This window comes from Mustela lutreola, chromosome X (genome assembly GCF_030435805.1).
Source record: "Mustela lutreola isolate mMusLut2 chromosome X, mMusLut2.pri, whole genome shotgun sequence".
Taxonomy (NCBI): Eukaryota; Metazoa; Chordata; class Mammalia; order Carnivora; family Mustelidae; genus Mustela; species Mustela lutreola.
In genome coordinates, this window is record NC_081308.1 from 47,114,585 (window position 1) to 47,138,570 (window position 23,986).

Below are 23,986 nucleotides of genomic sequence, written 5' to 3' on the forward strand. Positions count from 1 at the left end.
AGGCTTCTTCTAGTCTCCAGCCTAAGCAAATTCTCTCCACCTTCTTTTTCTTTGTTTTCCCAACCAACTTACCCTATCAACTCCTTTTTTTAGAAATTAAAAAAATATTTTTTTCATCTTTATAGTCATATTCCATCCCTTCATTGTGTTTACCTTTATATACGTTTTTCATTCTTTAAAATTTTGGGAGGTAGTTTCTTCTAAGAGACCAAAATACTCCCGAAATTAAGTGGGTAACCCTGTTTTAGTCACCAGTTTAAAATATTTTCTTTTTTATATTTTTTATTTGTTTTCTTTTTTAAATTTTTTTTTCTGAACTTCTTTTTTCCCCTCTTCTTCCCCCCACGAGTCGGGGTCTCTTCTGATTTGGTTAAAGCACATTTTCCTGGGGTCTTTGCCACCCTCTTAGTACGTTATTTGCTCCTTCATATATTCTTATCTGGACAAAACGACAAGGCAGAAAAACTCACCAAAAAAAAAAAAAAAAAAAGAACAAGAGGCAATACCAAAGGCTAGGGACCTAACCAATACAGACATGTGTAATATGTCAGATCTAGACTTCAGAATGACGATTCTCAAAGTTCTAGCCAGGCTTGAAAAAGGCATGGAAGATATTAGAGAAATGCTGTCAGGAGAAATAAAAGCCCTTTCTGGAGAAATAAAAGAACTAAAACCTAACCAAGTTGAAATAAAAAAAGCTATTAATGAGGTACAATAAAAAATGGAGCCTCTTACTGCTAGGATAAATGAGGCAAAAGAGAGAATCTGTGATAAAAAAGACCAAATGATAGAGAATAAAGAAGCTGAGCAAAAGAGAGACAAACAACTACTGGACCACGAGGGGAGAATTCAGGAGATAAGAGATATCATAAGAGGAAACAACTTTAGAATAATTGGGATTCCAGAAGAAGAAGAAAGAGAGAGGGGAGCAGAAAGTATATAGGAGAGAATTATTGTAGAGAATTTCCCTAATATGGCAAAGGGAACAAGCATCAAAACCCAGGAGGCACAGAGAACCCCCCTCAAAATCAGTAAGAAAAGGTCCACACCCCATCATCTAATAGTAAAATTTACAAGTCTTAGTGACAAAGAGAAAATACCAAAAGCAGCCCGGGACAAGAAGTCTGTAACATACAATGGTAAAAATATTAGATTGGCAGTGGACTTACCCACGGAGACCTGGCAGGCCAGAAATAACTGGCATGATATATTCAGAGCACTAAATGAGAAAAACATGCAGCCAAGAATACTAGATTCTGCTAGGCTATCATTGAAAACAGAGTGAGAGATAAAAAGCTTCCAGGACACCACTTCCTCATATCAGGGAGATCATATGATAGTTGTCTTTCTCTGCAACATGGGGGCTTAAGTGGGTAGGAGAAGAATCAATGAAACAAGATGGGATTGGGAGGGAGACAAACCATAAGTGACTCTTAATCTCACAAAACAAACTGAGGGTTGCTGGGGGGAGGGGGGTTGGGAGAAGGGGGTGGGGTTATGGACATTGGGGAGGGTATGTGCTTTGGTGAGTGCTGTGAAGTGTGTAAACCTGGCGATTCACAGACCTGTACCCCTGGGGATAAAAATATATGTTTATAAAAAGTAAAAAATTAAAAAAAAAAAAAGCTTCCAGGACAAACAAAACCTGAAAGGATTTGCAAACACTAAACCAGCCCTACAGGAAATATTGGAAGGGATCCTCTAAGCAAAGAGGCACCCTAAAAGTAGTAGACCAGAAAGGAACAGAAACAATATACAGTAACAGTCACCTTACAGGCAATACAATGGCACTAAATTCATATCTCTCAATAGTTACCCTGAATGTAAATGGGCTAAATGCCCCAATCAAAAGATACAGGGTATCAAAATGGATAAAAAAAAAACAAAATCCATCAATATGCTGCCTACAAGAAACTCATTTTAGATCCAAAGACACCTCCAGATTTAAGGTAAAGGGATGGAAAAAAATTTACCATGCTAATGGATATCAAAAGAAAGCTGGGTTGGCACTTCTTATATCAGATCAATTACATTTTAAGCCAAAGACTATAATAAGAGATGAGGAAGGACACTATATCATACTCAAAGGGTCTGCCCAACAAGAAGATCTAACAATTTTAAATATCTATGCCCCTAACATAGGAGCAGCCAACTATATAAACCAATTAATAACAAAATATAAGAATTTTGACAATATACAATAATAGTAGGGGACTTTAACACTCCCCTCACTGAAATGGACAGATCATCCAAGCAAAAGATCAGCAAGGAAATAAAGGCCTTAAATGACACACTGAGCCAGATGGACATCACAGATATATTCAGAACATTTCATCCCAAAGCAACAGGATACACATTCTTCTCTAGTGCACATGGAACATTCTCCAGAATAGATCACATCCTCGGTCCTAAATCAGGACTCAACCGGTATCAGAAGATTGGGATCAATCCCTGCATATTTTCAGACCACAATGCTCTAAAGCTAGAAATCAACCACAAAAGGAAGTTCGAAAAGAACCCAAATACATGGAGACTAAACAGCATCCTTCTAAAGAATGAATGGGTCAACCGGGAAATTAAAGAAGAATTGAAAAAAATCATGGAAACAAATGATAATGAAAACACAACGGTTCAAAATCTGTGGGACACAGCAAAAGCAGTCCTGAGAGGAAAATACATAGCAATACAAGCCTTTCTCAAGAAATAAGAAAGGTCTCAAATACACAACCTAACCCTATACCTAAAGGAGTTGGAGAAAGAACAACAACAACAACAACAACAAAAACTAAACCCAGCGGGAGAAGAGAAAAAATAAAGATCAGGGACGCCTGGGTGGCTCAGTTGGTTAAGCAGCTGCCTTCGGCTCAGGTCATGATCCCAGCGTCCTGGGATCGAGTCCCACATCGGGCTCCTTGCTCAGCAGGGAGCCTGCTTCTCCCTCTGCCTCTGCCTGCCATTCTGTCTGCCTGTGCTCGCTCTCTCCCCCTCTCTCTCTGATAAATAAATAAAATCTTTAAAAAAAAAATAAAATAAAGATCAGAGCAGAAATCAATGAACTAAAAACAAAACAAACAAACAAACAAACAAACAGAACAAATCAATGAAACTAGGAGCTGGTTTTTTGAAAGAATTAATAAGATTGAAAACCCCCTGGCCAGACTTATCAAAAAGAAAAGAGAAAGGACCCAAATAAATAAAATCATGAATAAAAGAGGAGAGATCACAACCACCAACAAAGAAATACAAACAATTTTAAGAACATATTATGAGGAACTCTACAACAACAAATTTGACAATCTGGAAGAAATGGATGCATTCCTAGAGACATATAAACTACCACAACTGAACCAGGAAGAAATAGAAAACCTGAACAGACCCATAACCAGTAAGGAGATTGAAAGAGTCATCAAAAATCTCCAAATGAACAAAAGCCCAGGCCAGATGGCTTCCCAGGGGAAATTCTACCAAACATTTAAAGAAGAGTTAATTCCTATTCTCCTGAAACTGTTCCAAAAAATAGAAATGGAAGGAAAACTTCCAAACTCATTTTATGAGGCTAGCATCACCTTGATCCCAAAACCAGACAAAGACCCCATCAAAAAAGAGAATTACAGACCAATATCCTTGATGAACACAGATGCGAAAATTCTCACCAAAATACTAGCCAATAGGATCCAACAGTACATTAAAAAGATTATTCACCATCACCAAGTGGGATTTATTCCAGGGCTGCAAGGTTGGTTCAACATCCTCAAATCAATCAATGTGATACAATACGTTAATAAAAGAAAGAACAAGAACTATATAATACTCTCAATAGATGGTGAAAAAGCATGTGACAAAGTACAGCATCCCTTCCCGATCAAAACTCTTCAAAGTGTAGGGATAGAGGGCACATACCTCAATATCATCAAAGCCATCTATGAAAAACCCACCACAAATAGCATTCTCAAAGGAGAAAAACTGAGAGCTTTTCCGCTAAGGTCAGGAACACAGCAGGAATGTCCACTATCACCACTGCTATTCAACATTCTACTAGAAGTCCTAGCCTCAGCCATCAGACAACAAAAAGAAATTAAAGGCATCCAAATCAGCAAAGAAGTCAAACTATCACTCTTTGCAGATGATATGATACTCTATGTGGAAAACCCAAAAGATTCCACTCCAAATCTGCTAGAACTTGTACAAGAATTCAGTAAAGTGTCAGGATATAAAATCAGTGCACATAAATCAGTTGCATTTCTTTACACCAACAACAAGACAGAAGAAAGAGAAATTAAGAAGTCAATTCCATTTACAATTGCACCCCAAACCATAAGATACCTAGGAATAAACCTAACCAAAGAGGCAAAGAATCTATACTCAGAAAACTATAAAGTACTCATGAAAGAAATTGAGGAAGACACAGAGAAATGGAAAAATGTTCCATGCTCATGAAGAGGAAAAATTGTGAAAATGTCTATGCTACCCAAAGCAATCTACATGCTTAATGCAATCCCTATCAAAATCCCATTCATTTTTTTTCAAAGAAATGGAACAAATGAACCTAAAATTTATACGGAACCAGAAAAGACCTCGAATAGCCAAAGGAATGTTGAAAAAGAAAGCCAAAGTTGGTGGCATCACAATTCCAGACTTCAAGCTCAATTACAAAGCTTGACAGTATGGTACTGGCACAAAAACAGACACATAGATTAATGGAACAGAATAGAGAGCCCAGAAATAGACCCTCAACTCTATGGTCAACTAATCTTCGACAAAGCAGGAAAGAATGTCCAATGGAAAAAAGACAGCCTCTTCAATAAATGGTGTTGGGAAAATTGGACAGCCACATGCAGAAAAATGAAACTGGACCATTTCCTCACACCACACACGAAAATAGACTCAAAATGGATGAAGGACCTCAATGTGCAAAAGGAATCCATCAAAATCCTTGAGGAGAACACAGGCAGCAACCTCTTCGACCTCAGACACAGCAACTTCTTCCTAGGAATATCGCCAAAGGCAAGGGAAGCAAGGGCAAAAATGAACTGTTGGGACTTCATCAAAATCAAAAGCTTTTGCACAGCAAAGGAAACAGTTAACAAAACCAAAAGACAACTGATAGAATGGGAGAAAATATTTGCAAACGACATATCAGATAAAGGGCTAGTATCCAAAATCTATAAAGAACTTATAAAACTCAATACCCAAAGAATAAATAATCCAATCAAGAAATGGGCAGAGGACATGAACAGACATTTCTACAAAGAAGACATCCAGATGGCCAACAGACACATGAAAAAGTGCTCCACATCACTAGGCATCAGGGAAATAGAAATCAAAACCATAATGAGATACCACCTCACACCAGTCAGAATGGCTAAAATCAACAAGTCAGGAAATGACAGATGCTGGTGAGGATGCGGAGAAAGGGGAACCCTCCTTCACTGTTGGTGGGAATGCAAGCTGGTGCAGCCACTCTGGAAAACAGCATGGAGGTTCCTCAAAATGTTGAAAATAGAGCTACCTTTCGACCCAGCAATTGTACTACTGGGTATTTACCATAAAGATACAAATGTAGTGATACCGTGTACCGGAATGTTTATAGCAGCAATGTCCACAATAGCCTAATTTGTATTTTTATTTTCATTTCATTCCATGTATTTCTTTCTTCCTCTTGAGACTTGTTCTTTGACCCATGAATTGTATTAAAGTGCTCTGTAATTTTCCAAGTATTTCCAGGTTTTCCTATTAATTTCTAGTTTGATTCCATAGTGGTCTGAAACTATACTCTGTATAATTTTAATGAGCTTAAGTTTACTGAGTTTATTTACCCTAAAGATACAGATGTAGTGATCTGAAGGGGCACGTGCACCTGAATGTTTATAGCAGCAATATCCACAATAGCCAAAGTATGGAAAGGACCTAGATGTCCATCAACAGATGAATGGATAAAGAAGATGTGGTATATATATACAATGGAATACTATGCAGCCATCAAAGGAAATAAAATCCTGCCATTTGCGAAGAAGTGGATGGAACTTCAGAGTATCACGCTTAGCAAAATAAGTCAATCGGAGAAAGACAACTATCTCCCTGATATGAGGAAGTAGAGATACAAAGTGGGGGGCTTGGGGGGGTAGGAAAGGAATAAATGAAACATGATGGGATTGGGAGGGAGACAAACCATAAGAGACTCTTACTGTCACAAAACAAACTGAGGGTGACCGGGGGGAGGGGAGGTAGGGAGAGGGTTGTGGGGTTATGGACATTGGGGAGGGTATGTGCTATGGTGAGTGCTGCGAAGTGTGTAAACCTGGCAATTCACAGACCTGCACCCCTGGGGTTAATAATTTAGTATATGTTTATTAAAAAATTAAGACATTAAAAAAAAGTTTGCTGAAAAAATGAGTCTACAGCACGATATTCATAAGGAAACTCTAGCTCCATCTTTTGGCCAACGCTGCTAATCAGCCCGCCTCAAATGAATTACAAGAAAGAGAGGACAGTGTCCAAAGAGAGTGAATGAGACAAGAGGAAACAGTAATTATTAAATCAACCAATATTTGGTGATGCTCATCATGTGTTATTTTTTAAATCATGATTCCATTGGGAATTTATTCTGGGAAAAATCACAGGATTACTAATTCCCCATGACAAGACAGCTTGATTACTCTTAGTAGTATTTACATTATTATAAAGATTTTTTTAAAAATTTATTTATTTGACAGAGAGAGAGATCACAAGTAGGCAGAGAGGCAGGCAGAGAGAGAGAGAGGGAAGCAGGCCCCCCGCCAAGCAGAGAGCCTGACAGAGTCCTAGGGCTCTATCCTAGGACTCTGAGACCATGACTTGAGCCAAAGGCTTAACCCACTGAGCCACCCAGGTGCCCTATGTTATTATACATACTACGTACAAACATTACATATTATAATATATGCAGCAAACTATAAGTTACTCATATGACCAACATTTACAAATGCCTCTTGTATTCTAGACACTCTGCCATAAATGTTATGCACATAGAACATAGTAGCAAAGAATACATACTTGGGGTCTGACATAGTTGGTCTCAATCTAGGTTCTACTTCTTTTCTATGTGATTCCGGGCAAATGCTTCTTCAGCTTCTAGGGGCTGTAGTTCTCTTCCTCATCTCTAAAATGGGGATAATACTACCTACATCTCAAAAGGCTGTAATAAGTAAAGGAGAAAATGCACATAAAAGCACTTAGCAGAGTGCCTGCTATAGCAGCACTACTGGTTACCATTTGTAGCTGAACTAATTATGGTCTAAGTCTTCCTTTACTATTTGGTGAGGCCCTCATATCATATATTAAATTCAGAATCTGTTTCTACCTTATTTATTCTATTTTTATTTCTTATGCCAGTACCATGCTGACTTAAGTTTTAAATATGCTTTAGTATATGTTAGTTTCCCCATTTACTTCACTTCTTTTAATTTTAAGTAATATTTATGATTTTATTCTGATTTCAAATGTTCATTATCATTCAGAAAATAGGAAAAAAGCAAGAACAAAGTATAAAGGAAATGAAAGATAAACACGGAAATAATCTGTACTCTTACCATTCAGATATTACCACTGTTAAGATTATGATTTTGGCTTCCTTCTTCCTATACTCTGTATAATTTTAATGAGCTTAAATTTTCTCTATTTCAATTTTCTCTATTTCAATAAATAGAACTCTGTATCTTACTTTTTTCACTCAACAAACATTATGAGAACTCTTCATTCATTAATTACTTTTCAAAAACATTTACCTTTCGTTTTCTTATTTCTTTATTTTTTTCATTTGATGGGATGCCTGGGTGGCTCAGTGGATTAAGTGTCTACCTTTGGCTCGGGTCATGATCCCAGGACCCTGGGATTGAGTCCCACATCTAACTCCTTGCTCAGCAGGGATCCTGCTTCCCCCTATCCCTCTGCCCCTCCCCCAGCTTGTGCATGCTCTTTATCTCTCTCTCCCATCTCTCTGTCAAATAAATAAATAAAATTTAAATAAATAAATAAATGAATGAATGTTTATTTAATAACTAAAATACATAAAAATAAATATTTATTTATTTGACAGACAGATCACAAATAGGCAGAGAGGCAGTCAGAGAGAGAGAGGAGAAAGCAGGCTCCCCACTCAGCAGAGAGCCCGATGCGATGCGGGGCTCAATCCCAGGACCCTGGGATCATGACCTGAGCAGAAGGCAGAGGCTTTAACCCCTGAGCCACCCAGGCGCCCCTAAATAAATAAAATCTTAATTTTTTTTTTCATTTGAGTATAGCTGACACACAATGTTACATTAGTTTCGGGTGTACAACTCAGTGATTTTATATATATATATATATATATATATATATATATATATATATATATATATATATGATTTTATTTGTGAGAGAGAGAATGAGCAGTAGGGAGGGGCCGAGGGAGAGAGAGGCAGGGGGGAGAGAGAGAGGAGCAGACTCTCCCCTGAACAGGAAGCCCGGTGAGGGGCTCAATCCCAGGACCTGGAGATCATGACCTGAGCTGAAAGCAGATACTTAACTGACAGCCACCCAGATGTCCCACGTTTATGTATTATGCTCTGCTCACAAGTGTAGCTACCATCTGTTACCACACAAAGCTATTAAAATATCACTCACTATATTCCCTATGCTGTGCCTTTTATTCCCATGGCTTACTCATTCCTTAAATGGAAGCCTCTATCTGCCACTCCTCTTCACCCACTTTGCCCAACCCCCACCCACTGTCCTCTGGCAACCATCACATTGTTCTCTGTATTTATAAGTCTGATTCTGCTTTTTGTTTGGTTAATTCATTTGATTTTTTAGATTTCACGTGTAAGTGAAATCATATGGTATTTGTCTTTTTCAGTCTGAGTTATTTCACTTATCATAATACCCTCTAGGTCCTTTCATGTTGTCTCATTTGACACAATCTCATCTTTTTTGTATGGCTGTGTGAAATTCCATTACACACACACACACACACACACACCATTCTTATCCATTCCTCTAATGATGCACAGTTAGGTTCCTTCCATATCTTGGCCATTATAAATAATGCTGTAATAAACACAGGGGTGCTTATGTCTTTTTGAATTAGTATTTTTGTATGGGTAAATACCCAGCAGCAGAATTACTGGATCATATGGTATTTCTATTTTTAATTTTTCAGGAACCTCCATACTGTTTTCCACAGTGGCTGTACCAATTTACTTTCCATCTACAGTGCACCAGGGTTCCTTTTTCTTCACCTTGTTATTTCCTGTACTTTTGATTTTGGCTATTTGACAGGTGATACCTCACTATGGTTTTGATTTGCATTTCCCAATGATGAGTGGTGTTGAGCATCTTTTCATATGTCTGTTAGCCATCTGGATGTCTTTGGAAAAATGTCTATTTAAGCTCTCTGTCCATTTTTTAATTGGACTGCCTTCTGGTGTTGAGTTTTAGAAGTTCTTTATGTATTCTAGATATTAACCTCTTATCCAGATATATCCTTTGCAAATATCTTCTCCCATTCAGTAGGTTGTCTTTTTGTTGATTTTTTTCACTGTGCAAAATCTTTTTGTTTTGGTATGGCCCTAACAGTTTATTTTTGTTTTTGTTCCTCTTGCCTTAGGAGACATATCTAGAAAAATGTTGCCAGGCCAATGTCAAGGAAGTTAGTGCCTATGCTCTCTTCTAGGATTTTTATGGCTTTAGGACTCATATTTAGGTCTTTAATCCATTTTGAATTTATTTCTGTGTAAGGCATCAGAAGGCAGTCCAGTTTTCCCAGTACCATTTATTGAAGAGACTATCTTTTCCCCATTGTATAGTCTTGCCTCCTTTGTTACAGATGAATTGACCATGTAAGTGCAGGCTTATCTCTGGGGTCTATATTTCATTTCTCTGATCTTTGTGTCTATTTTTGTGCCAGTACCATATTGCTTTGATTACTACAGCTTTGCAGTATATCTTAAATCTGGAATTACGATACCTCCAGCTTTTTCTTTCACAAGATTGCTTTAGTTATCAAGGGCTTTGTGGTTCCACATAAATTTTAGTATTATTTCTTCTAGTTTTGTGGCAAATATTGGTATTTTGATAGGGATTGCATTGAATGTGTAGATTGCTTTGGGTAGTATGGACATTTTAACCAAAAACATAATTTTTAATGACTGCATATTCATGATGTGAACATGCCACTTTACTTAACATTCCTGTAACAGTGGAAACTTGTTTTTCTTTTTACATATATTATATTTAATAGTATAAATAGTATAAATAATACTACAAAGATCACATACATATCTCATCAGTATCTCTGATTATTCATTCTCTTAGGATAGATTCCTAGATTTGGAATTACTGAGCCAAAGTTATGTCCATTTTAAAGGTCCTCAATACATTTTGCCGAACTGTTTTCCATACTAGTTTGTCCCATCTTCTAGCAGTGTATAAGCATGTATTGTTATCATTAATCTTTAATGATTTAATGGGCAAAAAAGGCTCTTGCTATTTAAATAGCTCATTGATTGCTAATGATGAGGTTGCATTTTTTAAAAAGATTTCATTTATTTATGAAAGGGAGAAAAAGAGAGCATGCAAAAGCAGGGGGAGCAGCGGTGGGAGAGAAAGAAACAGGCTCTCTGCTGAGCAGGGAGCTTAACTTGGGGCTCAATCCCAGGACCCTGGGATAACGACTGAGCCAAAGGCAGACGCTTAACCAACTAAGCCACCCAGGCACCACAAGGCTGCATATTTTTTTTACAAACACTTATATACTTCTATGACTGCTCTATGTCTATCATTAACTATCAATTCTCTTGTCCTACTCATAGCTCCTTCTCAGATAATCTAAAGCTTTAATCTTTATGTTAGTGACAGCCATTTGGACACAGAGTATATAGCTAAGCTAAATCAAATCAATCCATGGCTTGCCAGACTCTCAAGAACTTGAATTAAGAGATCCCAAGAGTGGTGAAACAGAAAGAGTGACACAGGCCCATGAAAGAGTAGGCAGTCTCCATTTCTGCCTTTCCAGCACTATTCCTTGTGTGTACCTTTCTTTTCCTTGGAAGACAGTAAGCCTACCTGGTAGGCAGAGATGGCTTTTGTTCATTGTAAACAAATGAATCTGAAGAGTGTCATTTACCCATTTTTGTCTTGGGGTGCTAGAACAGGCATATCTTGTTTCATTGTGCTTTGCAAATACTGAACTTTTTACAAATTGAAGGTTTGTGACAACCCTGCATCAAGCAAGTCTATCAGTACCATTTTCCCAACAGCATTTGCTCAGTGTCTCTGTATCACATTTTGATATTTCTTACAATATTTCCTATACTTTCATCTTTATTATTGTTGTTATGGTGATCTGTGATTAATGACATCTGATGTTGCTACTATTTTGGGGGGCATGACAAACCACATCCATATATGACCGTGGACTTAACTGATAACTCTGTGTGTGTGTGTGTGTGTGTGTGTTCTAACTGTGCCATCAACAGGCTGTTCCCCAGTCCCTCTCCCTCTCCCCAGGCCTCCCTATTCCCTGAGACACAACAGTATTGAAATTAGGCCAGTTAACCCTACAACAGCCTGGAAACGTTCAAGTGAAAGGGAGAGTCACATATCTCTCACTCTAAATCAAAACTGAAAAATGATTAAACTTAGTGAGAAAGGCATGTCAAAAGCCAAGACAGGATGAAAGCTAGGCCTCTTCTGCCAGTTAACCAAGTTGTAAATGCAAAGAAAAGGTTCTTACTATTCCAGTGAATACATGAATGATAAAAAAGAGAAACAGTCTTATTACTGATGTGGAAGAAGTTTTAGTGGTCTGTGTAGAGGATCAAACCAGCCACAACATCCCCTTAAGCAAAACCTAATCCAGAACAAGACCCTGACTCTCTTCAATTGTGTGAAGACTGAGAGAGGTGAGGAAGTTGCAGAAGAAAATTTTGAAGGTAGCCAAGGCTGGTTCATGAGGTTTAAGGAAAGAGGTAGTCTCCATAACAAAGGTGTAAAGTGAGGCAGCATATGCTGGATGTAGAAGCTGGATGTAGCAAGGGAGTCACCTGCTCTTCATGAAAGTGAGTCAATGGTAAACTTCACTGCTCTTACTTTAAGAAATTGCCACAGCCATTCCAGCCTTCAGCATCCACTACCCCTATCAGTAGAAGCCATCAACATTGAAGCAAGACCCTCCACCAGCAAAAAGATTGATTTGCTGAAAGCTCAGATGATGGTAAGCATTTTGTAGCACTAAAGTATTTTTTAATTAAGGTGTATACATTGTTTTTTAAGACATAATGTTATTGTATACTTAACAGGCTACAATATATGGTGTAAACATAACTTTTATATGTACTAGCAAACAAAATACTTGAATTGACTTACTTCACTGTGATACTCACTTTATCACAGTGGTCTGGAACCGAACATACAACATCTCCGAGGTATACTTGTAATTAGAAAGCCATTATATGTTGAGAATATTGACAGATGAACTGTCCTGACTTGCAAATATTTCCCATTGGTAATTTGTCTTTTAATTTTATGTATTTTGGAATACACAAGTTCTCATAATTATTGATCTCTTTTTTACATCTTCCCCTTTTGGTGGGGAAGTGCCTCAAGTCTTTATCTTTTTTCCTTAACACTAATCATTTTTTAAAATAAAATTTTTACTTTGCAAAATTTTTATATATATAGAAATTTACCTTAAAAAAGTTCAGTTGAGGTATAATTTAATATACCATAAAACTCATCCACTGTAAGTGTAGAATTTAACGATGTTTAGTAAATTTACAGAATTGTGCAACTACCAGGATAATTGAGTTTTAGAATATTTTCATTGCCCCAGAAAGATCCCTCATTCTCCTGTGCAGTCACTCCTCATTCCCACCCCAAAGGCAACTATGGATCTGCTTTCTATCTCCATGGATTCACCTTGCTGAACATTTCATATGAATGGAATTTTGTGGTCTTTTGTGACTGGCTTCTTTCCTTAGCATAGTTCTTAATTCAACTTTTAAGTTTGATATTGTAGATTCATATGCAATTTTAAGGAATAAAATAGAAGGATCCCGTGAACACTTTACCTAGCTCTCCCAATGGTACCATCTTACAAAATATAATACAACATCACAGCCAGGATACTGACACTGACCCAGTCATCATCAAAAGGATTCATCATATTGCCTCTTTTATAACCACACCCATCTTCTTCCCCCACTCCATGTTCCTAACCTCTGGAAATAACCAATCTGTTCTCCATTTCCATAATTTTGTCATTTCAACAACATCATATAAATGGAATCATACAGTATATAATCTTTTGGGATTGACTTTTGAAATTCAGCATAATTTCCTTAAGATTCATCTGAGTTATTGTGTGTTATCAAGATTTTGTTGCCTTTTATTGGTCAGTAGAATTCCATGGTGTGTGTATATATATATATATATATATATATATATATATATATATATACACAATAGATAAACAATTCATCTATTGAAAGACATCAGGGCTGTTTCTAATTTTGTAGTAATAAGAATAAAGATGTTATAAACATTAGTGTTCAGGTTTCTGTGGGGACATAAGATTTCATTTCTCTGGAATAAATGCCCAAGAGTGCAATTTCTGGGTTGTACAGTTATTTTTTTTAAGAAATTGACAAATTATTTTCCAAAGTAGCTGTACCATTTGACATTTCCAACACCACTGTATGAATGATTCAGTTTCTCCACATCCCCCCAGTATGTGGTATTATCACTATTTCTATTTATTTTTTGAGAGAGAGAGCATGTGCATGCATGCAGGGGAGGGTTGGAAGGAGAGGGAGAGAGGGAAGGAATCTTAAGCAGGCTTCACAATCAGCATGGAGCCTGTCATGGGGCTTGATCTCAAAGCCCTGAGATCATGACTTGAGCTGAAATCAAGAGTCGGATGCTTAATTGGCTGAGCCACCCAGGTGCCCCATCACTATTTCTTATATTAGCCATTCTGATAGCTGTATAATATCTCATTGTGGTTTTAATCTGCATTTTCCTAATGGCTAATAATATTGAACATATTTTCGTGTATTTATTTGCTATTGTATATCCTCTTCAGGGAAATGTTTGTTCATGTATTTTGCCCATTTTTTAATTGGATTGTTTGGGTTTTTTTGTTGTTGTTTTTCATGTTTTGTTTTGTTTTGTTTTTACTGTTGAGTTTTGAGAGCTCTTTATATACTGTAGATACTAGTCCTTTGCTGAATATGTGGTTTGCAAACATTCTCTTCCAGCCTGTAGTTTGTCTTTTCATCCTATTCAATGGGCTTTCTTTCAATTGGCAAAAGTATTTTTTAAACACTTATTTAAAATTTTTACATAATCTTTGGGTAATTCAGAATTAGATTAGACATGTTTCTGAAGCTTCTGAGATTGAGGTTTCCAAACCAATGTGAATAGCTTATGTGATTGGTGGAAGGACAGGGGGACCTCATGATATAGGATGAACAGATGGCTACTGATGAAGACAGAACCCTCCTCCCCTTATGGACAAGGACTTTCCTGTCACACTCAGTCATCATTTTTAAGTTATCTGTCACAAATATTAAACATATCACTAGACCAACAATAATACCCCTATCTAATGTGCATTTTACTAGTTTCCATATGTAAAGAACACAGAATTAAAAAGTTTATAGTCCTAGAATCACACATAAAATTAATCTGATCCCATATTACAATAACAAATAAAAGCTAGCATCTACCCAGCATAGTCTCAGTGTCCACACCAACACCTATCTTCTGTTGATGGAATGCCACCTTCCTCTCACTCAGTGTTTGTGATTCAAAGATTGCAATGAATATGTTGATCAGAACAGGAACCAACCCAGATGGGTACCTGGCTAGCTCAGTCAGTACAGCATGTGACTCTTGATCTTGGGGTTGTGAGTTCAAGCCCTATGTTGGGTGTAGAGATTACCCCCCCACCAAAAAAAAAGCAGGCCAGGAATTCATGGGCCCAGAGAGGCAGAAAAGACTTGCTCCACATAGCAGTAAATGGCCCAAGTGCTCCACCCGTTCCGAAGCAGAATTAGGCCTGAACTGCAAGCAGGGATGATGATGAGGAAAAGGGCCATGTTCTGTACCTTCCACTGCCTTGTATGGTTTCCTGGGTGTTCCAGGCAGGGTAGTTATTGTCTCCCAATAAGACAGTTAATTCTCTGAGGACAGGAACCCCTCTCTGCCCTCCCTCAAAGCAAGGTCCTAACCAGGTGTGAGCACAGAACAGGTCCTTAATGAAGGAAGGAAGAAAACCATAATGTACTGAGCACCTGTTATGTGCCAGGACAGATGTTTCATGTGATCCTCACAATAGTCCTGATGTAGGCTCATCACCCCCATTTTACAGATGAGGAAATAGTCTCAGGAGATTTCGCCCATGGTGGCACTGATAGTAAACAGGGGATCATCAATTTAAAAACCCAGGGCTTCTCCCTTCAGGGTTCCTTTTACTGCTTATTTAAGCCAAGTGTTTGGCAGCAAATGAGCACTGCAGCTCCCAGATGGCTGGTCTGTAGCTCACGCTTAAGAGGCCCTTGAGCACATGGAGCCAGGAGTCCAAAATCCTGGGTCTAGGAGCCCTGGCTCTATAGCATTACTTTGTGACCCTATGTGAGTCCTTTACTTTCTCCACACTGGAGGCCGGACTATTCCAATGCGGTTCTTCAATGGGGGAGGGGGTAGCAAAACTACCTGGAAGCACCTTTGCAGACTACGGTAGCAAGGCCTCTGTCTGGATACTTGACATTGTTCCCTTGCTGGAGGGGTGGAGGGCACGGCAGTCTGATAAATTTTGGGAGAATCAGTTATGATCTCTAACTTCTGAGAGTGACTAAATTCTAGGGAACCACATCCCCACTCCCTGAGAGACATTCCATAAAAGGCCCATGAAGATCAAAGAAATTGTCAGGTCAGGATACTTTTAAAGTAGAAAATGCTTAAAGGCAATTTGAGAGAGGGGGAAAAACTACTACTTTCAAAGGGAAAAAGCAAGATTGCGGTCAGGAGGGGGTAGGGTGGGCATCAATAGGGAAGCAGTGGACATGGTGGGCAAACCCAGCTGTAGGGTAGGGTCAGGCCAGGGTGAGCCTGGACAAATCCAGTTTTTGGCATCTGACTTGCCTAGTGTCTGCCATGGGGCTGTACTTGCTACCTCAGACAGGACAAGGGGTTTCCTCAAAAAATAATTTGACCCTTTAAGTTCAGGTAGACCTTAGAGAATAATTACAGGCAACAAAGGCAGAAAGGAAAACACAATTCAAATGACTCAGATATCTGCATGACATGTTTCTTCTCTTCCTCTAAAATTTCCTTCATAGCCGCAGCTCTGTGAAGCCCTCTCCAGCCATAGATACAGCAAGTGTATGATCCCTCCCAAATGTGCTTGCCTCTCCACAACACCTCCCTCCCCCCAACCCATGCACTGAACACAGTGAATCTTCCCTCTCTCTCAGTGAACTATGAGGAACTGGAGGATGGAGACTGTGCCCTCTGTGCCTCTTACCTCCAGATGGAGGTGGCTATGGGATCATCAAGACCCTTTGCTCATAAGCACCCAGCCTAAGGACCCACCAAACCAGCTAGACAGACAGAATACCACCTCTCTCAGGGGCATGGACCTGGGGGGGGGGGCAACTTTGTACTGGAGCAACTGAGCATGTTTCCTATGTCCTGTACCACTTACTGGCCCCCCAGAGCCACCCTATATGCAAGCTCAATCATAATTTGGGTAAATTTCTTTAACACATGAGATCAGTATCTAGGTGCAGATTTCAAGCAATAGAGTGCTGGTTTGTGAGAATAACATCATTCCAATGGGGGAAAACAGCCCAGCTCTGGTGAGAAAGGTAGATCTTGCATTTACCTTTGTGTGGAAAGAAAGCTAGGTGTGTGTTTACGTGTGTGGCAGGAGGATTTGGGCTCACACACCTCTGTAGCTACAGGACAGACTGGTTGCTGTTGGCTGCTTGCTGTTGGGCTCCTACAGCCTGGTACTCTTGTGGCCTGAAGGCCTACAGTGCAAGCTGTGATTATTCAGGAATGTGGTCTGCCCAGGCTTGGTGGAGAAGAGCTAGGGGACATGACCAGGGAGCCCATGCTCAGCAGTGAATTCTCTGGAAGCCAGGCAGTGGAGTTTTGCCAAGCAGGTAAATGTCCTTGTCTGTGCCCTGGTTAAGGTGCTTCACCAGATTCTTCTCAAAGAGGAGTGAGTGGTAGGTGCTCACTGTGCAGGCACTGCGAAAGAATTTCTGGTAGTAGTAGCACACATTGGTCTTGCACTTGGATAGAAGGAACTCATAAATATCCACCTGGTCACACAGCATGATGATGATGATGATGATGATGATGATGCCACCAAGCATCCCAGAAGATGGGGGATTTGGCTGAATGTCTTCTGTGGAGACTTCTTGAATGTTGTCCCACAGCTTAGGCTTGAGGATGTAAAAAGGCTGATCAGGATACAGCTCGCAACTGCTCTTATAGTACTTAAAGAAGCTGTAGTCAGGGCTCTGGTTCCATGCTGGGATATCTGAATTGCAAAGAGACGGGTCCCACACAATTCTCTCAATGCATAAGCTGTCTTGAGGAAGTGTCCCGAAGAGGTGACCAACTGAGAATTCATCAGGTGAATGGTAGTTTTTGTGCCCACATTTTCCTGGAAATTAGTTGCAGGTGTCGCATTAAACCACAGGACTGCATCATGATCATCTACTTCTTGGCCCATCTGAGAGGACTTCAGAGATTTTCTGCTCCTGAGATAATAGCACATCTGCCCCATGGCCAAGGCTTGGTCCCAATGTTCTCCTTGGGCAGGAAACCCTCCCATTCAGAAACACTGAAGGGAAAAATTTGTGGCCTTTACTATGGATATGTTCACATGGTCCCAGAGGTGGCAGTGCAGGGCCTCTGCACTGAACTTGAACCCTGGCCCTAGCACTTTATATTTCTTTTTAAATTTTTTTTTAAAAAATTTTTGTTATGTTAGCCACCATACAGTACATCATTAGTTTTTGATGTAGTGTTCCACGATTCATTGCGTATAACACCCAGTGCTCCATGCAATATGTGCCCTCCTTAATACCCATCACCAGGCTAACCCATCCCTCCAACACCCTCCCTTCTAAAACTCTCCGTTTGTTTCTTGGAGTCCATAGTCTCTCACTCCAGCTTCTCCCCCTTCATTTTTCCCTTCTCCTTATGTTCTCCATGCTGTTGGATGTTCCACAAATAAGTGAAACCATATGATAATTGACTTTCTCTGTTTGACCTATTTCACTTAGCATAATCTCCTCCATTCCCACTTTATATTTCTTCATGTTCAGATAATTCCTCCAGATTTTCTGCAGCCTGGTGATAAGGTTTTTGGAAGAGCTGTCCTTGTTTCACAACTGAAAGGAGGGCTCTGGCTTGGTCTTGGCTGGGCCCCGGGGCCTGTTAAGGACATGGATGTTGAGGGCCTTGCTGCCCCTGTGGGGGTCCTGGAAGCCATAGACCATTTCTCCAAACTTCTCAACATCTGAAATTGGTTTGCAATTTAAGGGAATCACAGTAACTCCGTTTCTTCTTCTCCTTCCCCACAGATGACTGCGAATAGGAGAAAGGCCAGCACACAGCAACTCAACTATCTCTTCAAGTTGGTGTGAATCATAATGAAAGAGGCATTCAAGGCAGTCACTCGGTTCTGAACAGGAAAACAAGACTGGTTTTGGCTAAGGCCCCTGGGGCTGCAGATCCTTCCAGTCTTTAGGAACCAGCACCATTCTCCATGGGAGGAATATTTACTTTATTGAGCCTGGAAGCCAATGTTCATTTATCTCAGGATGATCACAAATCATCTTGATGTTCCCAGGGCTAAGATCAGTGTCCATAGCTCAGCTCATGTGCCAAATAAGCAAACGTTCTCTTCCCCTAGTCCAGAAGTAGGGGCACACATCCAGCCTGGGATCAAAGTGCTCCTGGATGAGGAAAACCTCAGTGCTGGGACAGAGGCTTGGCCCCTAGGAGACCAGTTCATTTTCGGCTGGGCTCCATGATTTCACTGTCTCTCTCTGGGCTGCTCACTGTAGAGCTCTCCACAACTGGCTCCACCCTGCTTGCTGCACACTTGACCACCTGGGCTGCAGCTGCTCTGCCTGCTCTGTGCCCTTGCAGGCAGCTGCTCCCTTGGTTCCTGCCCGGTGTCCACCCAGGCCCAGCCCTGTCACCCCACTCTTCTCCACCAGATGCCGGCCAACTCTGTGCCCTGCGGCCACAAGGGAGCCTGGTGCCTAGTATCAGGTCCTGACAGGAGGCTCTGCTAGGTAGGGGTGGGGGACCTGAGCTGTGGGGTGGATGGGATGGTGAAAGAGGGAAGAAAAGAGCTCAACTCGCAAAAGTTTTTAGCTCTAAGGAGGTCCAATTTATTAGTTTTTCCTTCTATGAATTGTGCTTTTGGTTACAAGTCTAAGAACACAAAATCTTTAAAAAATCAATTAAGTGAGTAAATTAGAAAAATATATTTGGAGACAAGATGGCGGGGAAGGAGGAGGAGGCACCTTTACAACCTGTACCCTAAAGTAAGCTGATTACCTACCAAAGAACTCCAATCACCCATGAAATCAGCCTGAGATCAGAATTATACCCATCTGGATCTCTACAGGGGCAGAAAACGCCAGTGGGCAGGTAAAGCAGAGTGGGAAAAGCGAACTGCTATTGGCGAACTGATATCGGAAGATAAACAAAAGGGGGAGGGAGCGACCAGAGGCCACTGGTTGGAAAGTAATATCCCTAATAGGAGCGAGAGTGCCCTGCGTCTGGGGACCAGCATTAACTTGGAGACTGACTGAAAGCACTCCAAAAGAGCAAAGGATCGGGGTGGGTGGGGGGGTGGGGACTATGGGAATCGGGGGGGGGGGGGGGGGGGGGGGCTAGGGACAGGGGCTTAAGTCCCTGGTCCCAGGTCCCTAAGCCGCCAGCGAGCCGAGAAAGCCTGGGGTCTGGCTCCTATGAGGGAATGGGAGCCACGCTGGATGGCAGAATGCGCAAGCCCTGCTATACAGCCTGATATGCGCGCGCCCCTCATTCTCCCCTGAAAAAGGTACACAATGGCCCAGCCGGTGCTCTTTGACCCACGCCATTGTTTCAGAGCCTAAGACGTGCGCCCCAAACTCTCCCCTGAAAGAGGTGCGCGAAGACCCAGCCTGGTGCTTTCAGACCTGCGCCCTGTTCTATCAAAGCCTGAAAAGCGTGCGTGACCCACAGCCTCCCCTGAAAGAGGTGTGCGCAAGCCGGGCGCTCTTAGACCCAGAAAGACCAGGCACTCCCAGCCCGGGCCAGCGGGAAAATCTCAGTGTGCGATCGCTGCTTGGAACCTCTCCAGCAGTCTGGAGCTGCCCAGAGAGCCGCTGCTGCCATGGTTTTGGGTACAAGCAGAAGATCCTGCATCCCCAGGGACCGCGATTTGGAACCTGCTCTACCAGAGGCCAAGGGGGAACTTATTTGGGCTCTGCAGCCAGATTGAGGCTTCTCTGTGAGAGGGAGGTCAGGATGCAGTTTGTTTTCCTCTAAAACTACAAAAACCATCAAAGGCGGTCAAGGTGAGAGAAAAAAAAAAAAAAGTGAACAAACATAAAAACCGCCAGAGAACAAAAGCCTGAAAAAAACCAGTTTCCTCAGAGCCCACCCCCTTGAGGGGGAAAGGGGGAATTAACTCAAGGAAAATCTTTGACTGAAAACCCACGTGGCAGGCCCCTCCCCCAGAAAACCAACCAAGAAAGGGAAAAAAAAAAAAAGACTACAAGAGAACAACCACCACTACTTCATAGGACAACCTTTATTTTTAACTCATTCCCACTATTCTGGTTCATATTTTTTTATATAGATAATTTTTTAACCTATTTACCATCAGTGAGCTGTCCAGTATATCAAATTCTATAATAACCTTCTAACCTGAACTTTCTGATACATACACCTGTGTTTTTCTTTTGGATTTCTATTTTTTGAAATTTTTAAAAATTTTATAGTTTAGTCTAGTTTATTCCTTTTTATTTTTATTTTCTAATATTCATATAGAGTTAAACTTCAAAGTAATCCCCGTTCCCCAATCAATACTACCCCTATAGGTAAGCCAATTTCTAATCCCCCTTTATCTTAGGGAAGTTGAGTCCTTTAACAAAGATATCAAGATACATACAGGAAGAGTAAAAACAATCTTCCTTGCCCACATTGAGAATTTATAAGCACTCTCCCATCTTTTTCTTCCACCACTGTTTCTGTGTTTTTGTGTTTGTCCTGATAGTATATAAATCTTACACTTGGGGTTCTTTTTGACGAGGTTCTTCCTTTATTTTCATATATATATATTTTTCTCTTGTCATACACTTTTATCAGTCTTTTGGTTTGTCTGTTTTTGTTTGTATACTTCATAAATCTTACCTTGGGGCCCATTTGGGCTGAACCTTCTCATTCATCTTCCCTTTCTTTTCTGTCTCTCTCTCTCTTTCTTTTTTGTTTCTTTTCTTTTGTCTCTCGTATGGGTGGGGAATCCTGATTGCTCAGAAGTTCTCCAGGGTGCACCTTGAATGCACCATGGTCAATACATCCAGCTACATCTGTTCAGTCATCTCTCACCAAAATGACTAGGAGGAGGAATGCCCAACAGAAGAAGAATACAGAGGATGGACCTTCTGCAACAGAGCTAACGGCTATCAACGTAGACAATATGTCGGAAAGAGAATTCAGGCTAACAATTATCCAGGCAATAGCTAGGCTGGAGAAAGCCATGGATGACCAAATGGAATTGATTAGGGCTGAGCTGAAAGCGACCAGAGATGATGTTCACAATGTTAGGGCGGAGTTAAAAGCTACCAGGGCTGAGGCTCACAAATGCTCTCAATGAGTTCCAATCTAATCTAAATTCTCTCAAAGCTAGGGTAATTGAGACAGAAGATAGAATTAGTGATCTGGAGGACAAACAGATAGAGAGAAAGGATCAGGAGGAAGCCTGGAACAAACAGCTTAGAAACCACGAAAACAGAATCAGGGAAATAAATGATGCCATGGAACGTTCCACCGACAGAATTATTGGAATCCCTGAAGGGAAAGAGAAGGAAAGAAGTCTAGAAGATATAGTGAAACAAGTTCTTCATGAAAATTTTCCCAATCTCGCGAATGGAATCAGCGTTCATGTACTAGAGGCCGAAATGTCTCCACCCAAGATTATACATTCCAAAAAAACATCAAGGCACCTGATAGTCAAATTGAGGAATCATAATTGTAGGTATAATCTCTTGAAAGCCGATAGGACAAAGAGGCTTCTTACTTACAGACCTGTCCACAGAGACCTGGCAAGCCAGAAAGGGCTGGCAAGATATATTCAGGGCACTAAATGACAAGAACATGCAGCCAATGATACTTTATCTAGCAAGACTGACATTCAAAATGGATGGAGATAAAGAGTTTCCAAGACCAGCAAGGCTTAAAAGACTATGCAACCACCAAGCCGACACTGCAGGAAATATTAAGGGGGGTTCTATAAAAGAGTAAAAATGCTAAAAATAGCATTGAACAGAAATAAAGGGACAATCTACAAAAAGAAAGACTTCAAAGGTAACACGATGTCAATAAAAACGTATCTATCAATAATCACTCTCAATGTGAATGGCCTAAAAGTGCCCATAAAACGACACAGGGTCGCAGACTGAATAAAACGACAGGACCCATCCATATGTTGTCTACAAGAGACCCATTTTGAACCTAAAGATACACCCAGACTGAAAGTGAAGGGATGGAGAAGCATCTTTCATGCCAATGGGCTTCAAAAGAAGGCCGGGGTAGCGATTCTCATATCAGATAAACTAGATTTTAAACTAAAGACTGTAGTCAGAGATACAGAAGGACACTACATAATCCTTAAAATGACTATCCACCAAGATGATCTAACAAACAATTGTAAATATCTATGCCCCCAATATGGAAGCAGCCAATTAAATAAGAAAACTATTAATCAAGATAAAGAGTCATATTGATATGGATACATTAATAGTAGGAGATCTTAAAACACCTCTCTCAGAAATAGATCGTCAAAGCAGAAAATTAATAAAGAAACAAGAGCACTGAATGACACATTGGACCAGAAGGACCTCATAGATATATACAGAACATTCCACCCTAAAACAACAGAATACTCATTCTTCTCTAGTGCACATGGAATCTTCTCCAGAATAGACCACATACTGGGTCACAAATCAGAACTCAACCAATACCAAAAGACTGAGATTATTCCCTGCATTATTCTCAGATCACAATGAGTTGAAACCGGAGCTCAATCACAAGGAAAAGTTCCAAAGGAACTCAAACACCTGGAAGCTAAAGACCACCTTGCTTAAGAATGCTTGGATCAGGGGCGCCTGGGTGGCTCAGTGGGTTGATGCCTCTGCCTTCAGCTCGGGTCATGATCCCAGGGTCCTGGGATCGAGCCCCACGTCGGGCTCTCTGCTCTGTAGGGAGCCTGCTTCCCTTCCTCTCTCTCTGCCTGCCTCTCTGCCTACTTGTGATCTCTGTCTGTCAAATAAATTAAAAAATCTTTAAAAAAATTTAAAAAAAAAAAAAAAAAGAATGCTTGGATCAACCAGGAGAGCAAAGAAGAACTGAAACAATTCATGGAAACCAATGAGAATGAAGACACTTCGGTCCAAAACCTATGGGATACAGCAAAGGCGGTCCTAAGGGGTAAATACATAGCCATCCAAGCCTCTCTCAAAAAAAATTGAAAAATCCAGAACACAGCAGCTGTCTCTACACCTTTAAGAACTGGAGAATCAACAACAAATCAAACCAACTCCACACATAAGAAGGGAAATCATCAAGATTAGAGCTGAGATCAATGAGGTAGAAACCAGAGATACAGTAGAACGTATCAATGAAAGTAGAAGCTGTTTTTTTGAAAGAATCAATAAGATTGATAAAC

General features: G+C 40.4%; 1 protein-coding gene and 1 pseudogene across 2 annotated transcripts in view; both read right to left on the reverse strand.

Moving 5' to 3' along the window:
• FAM120C (family with sequence similarity 120 member C) overlaps window positions 1–23,986 on the reverse strand; it is a 125,236-nt gene that overhangs the window by 19,735 nt on the left and 81,515 nt on the right. The gene's annotated exons all lie outside the window — the stretch shown is intronic.
• LOC131822251 (beta-galactoside alpha-2,6-sialyltransferase 1-like) lies at window positions 16,665–18,688 on the reverse strand (annotated as a pseudogene).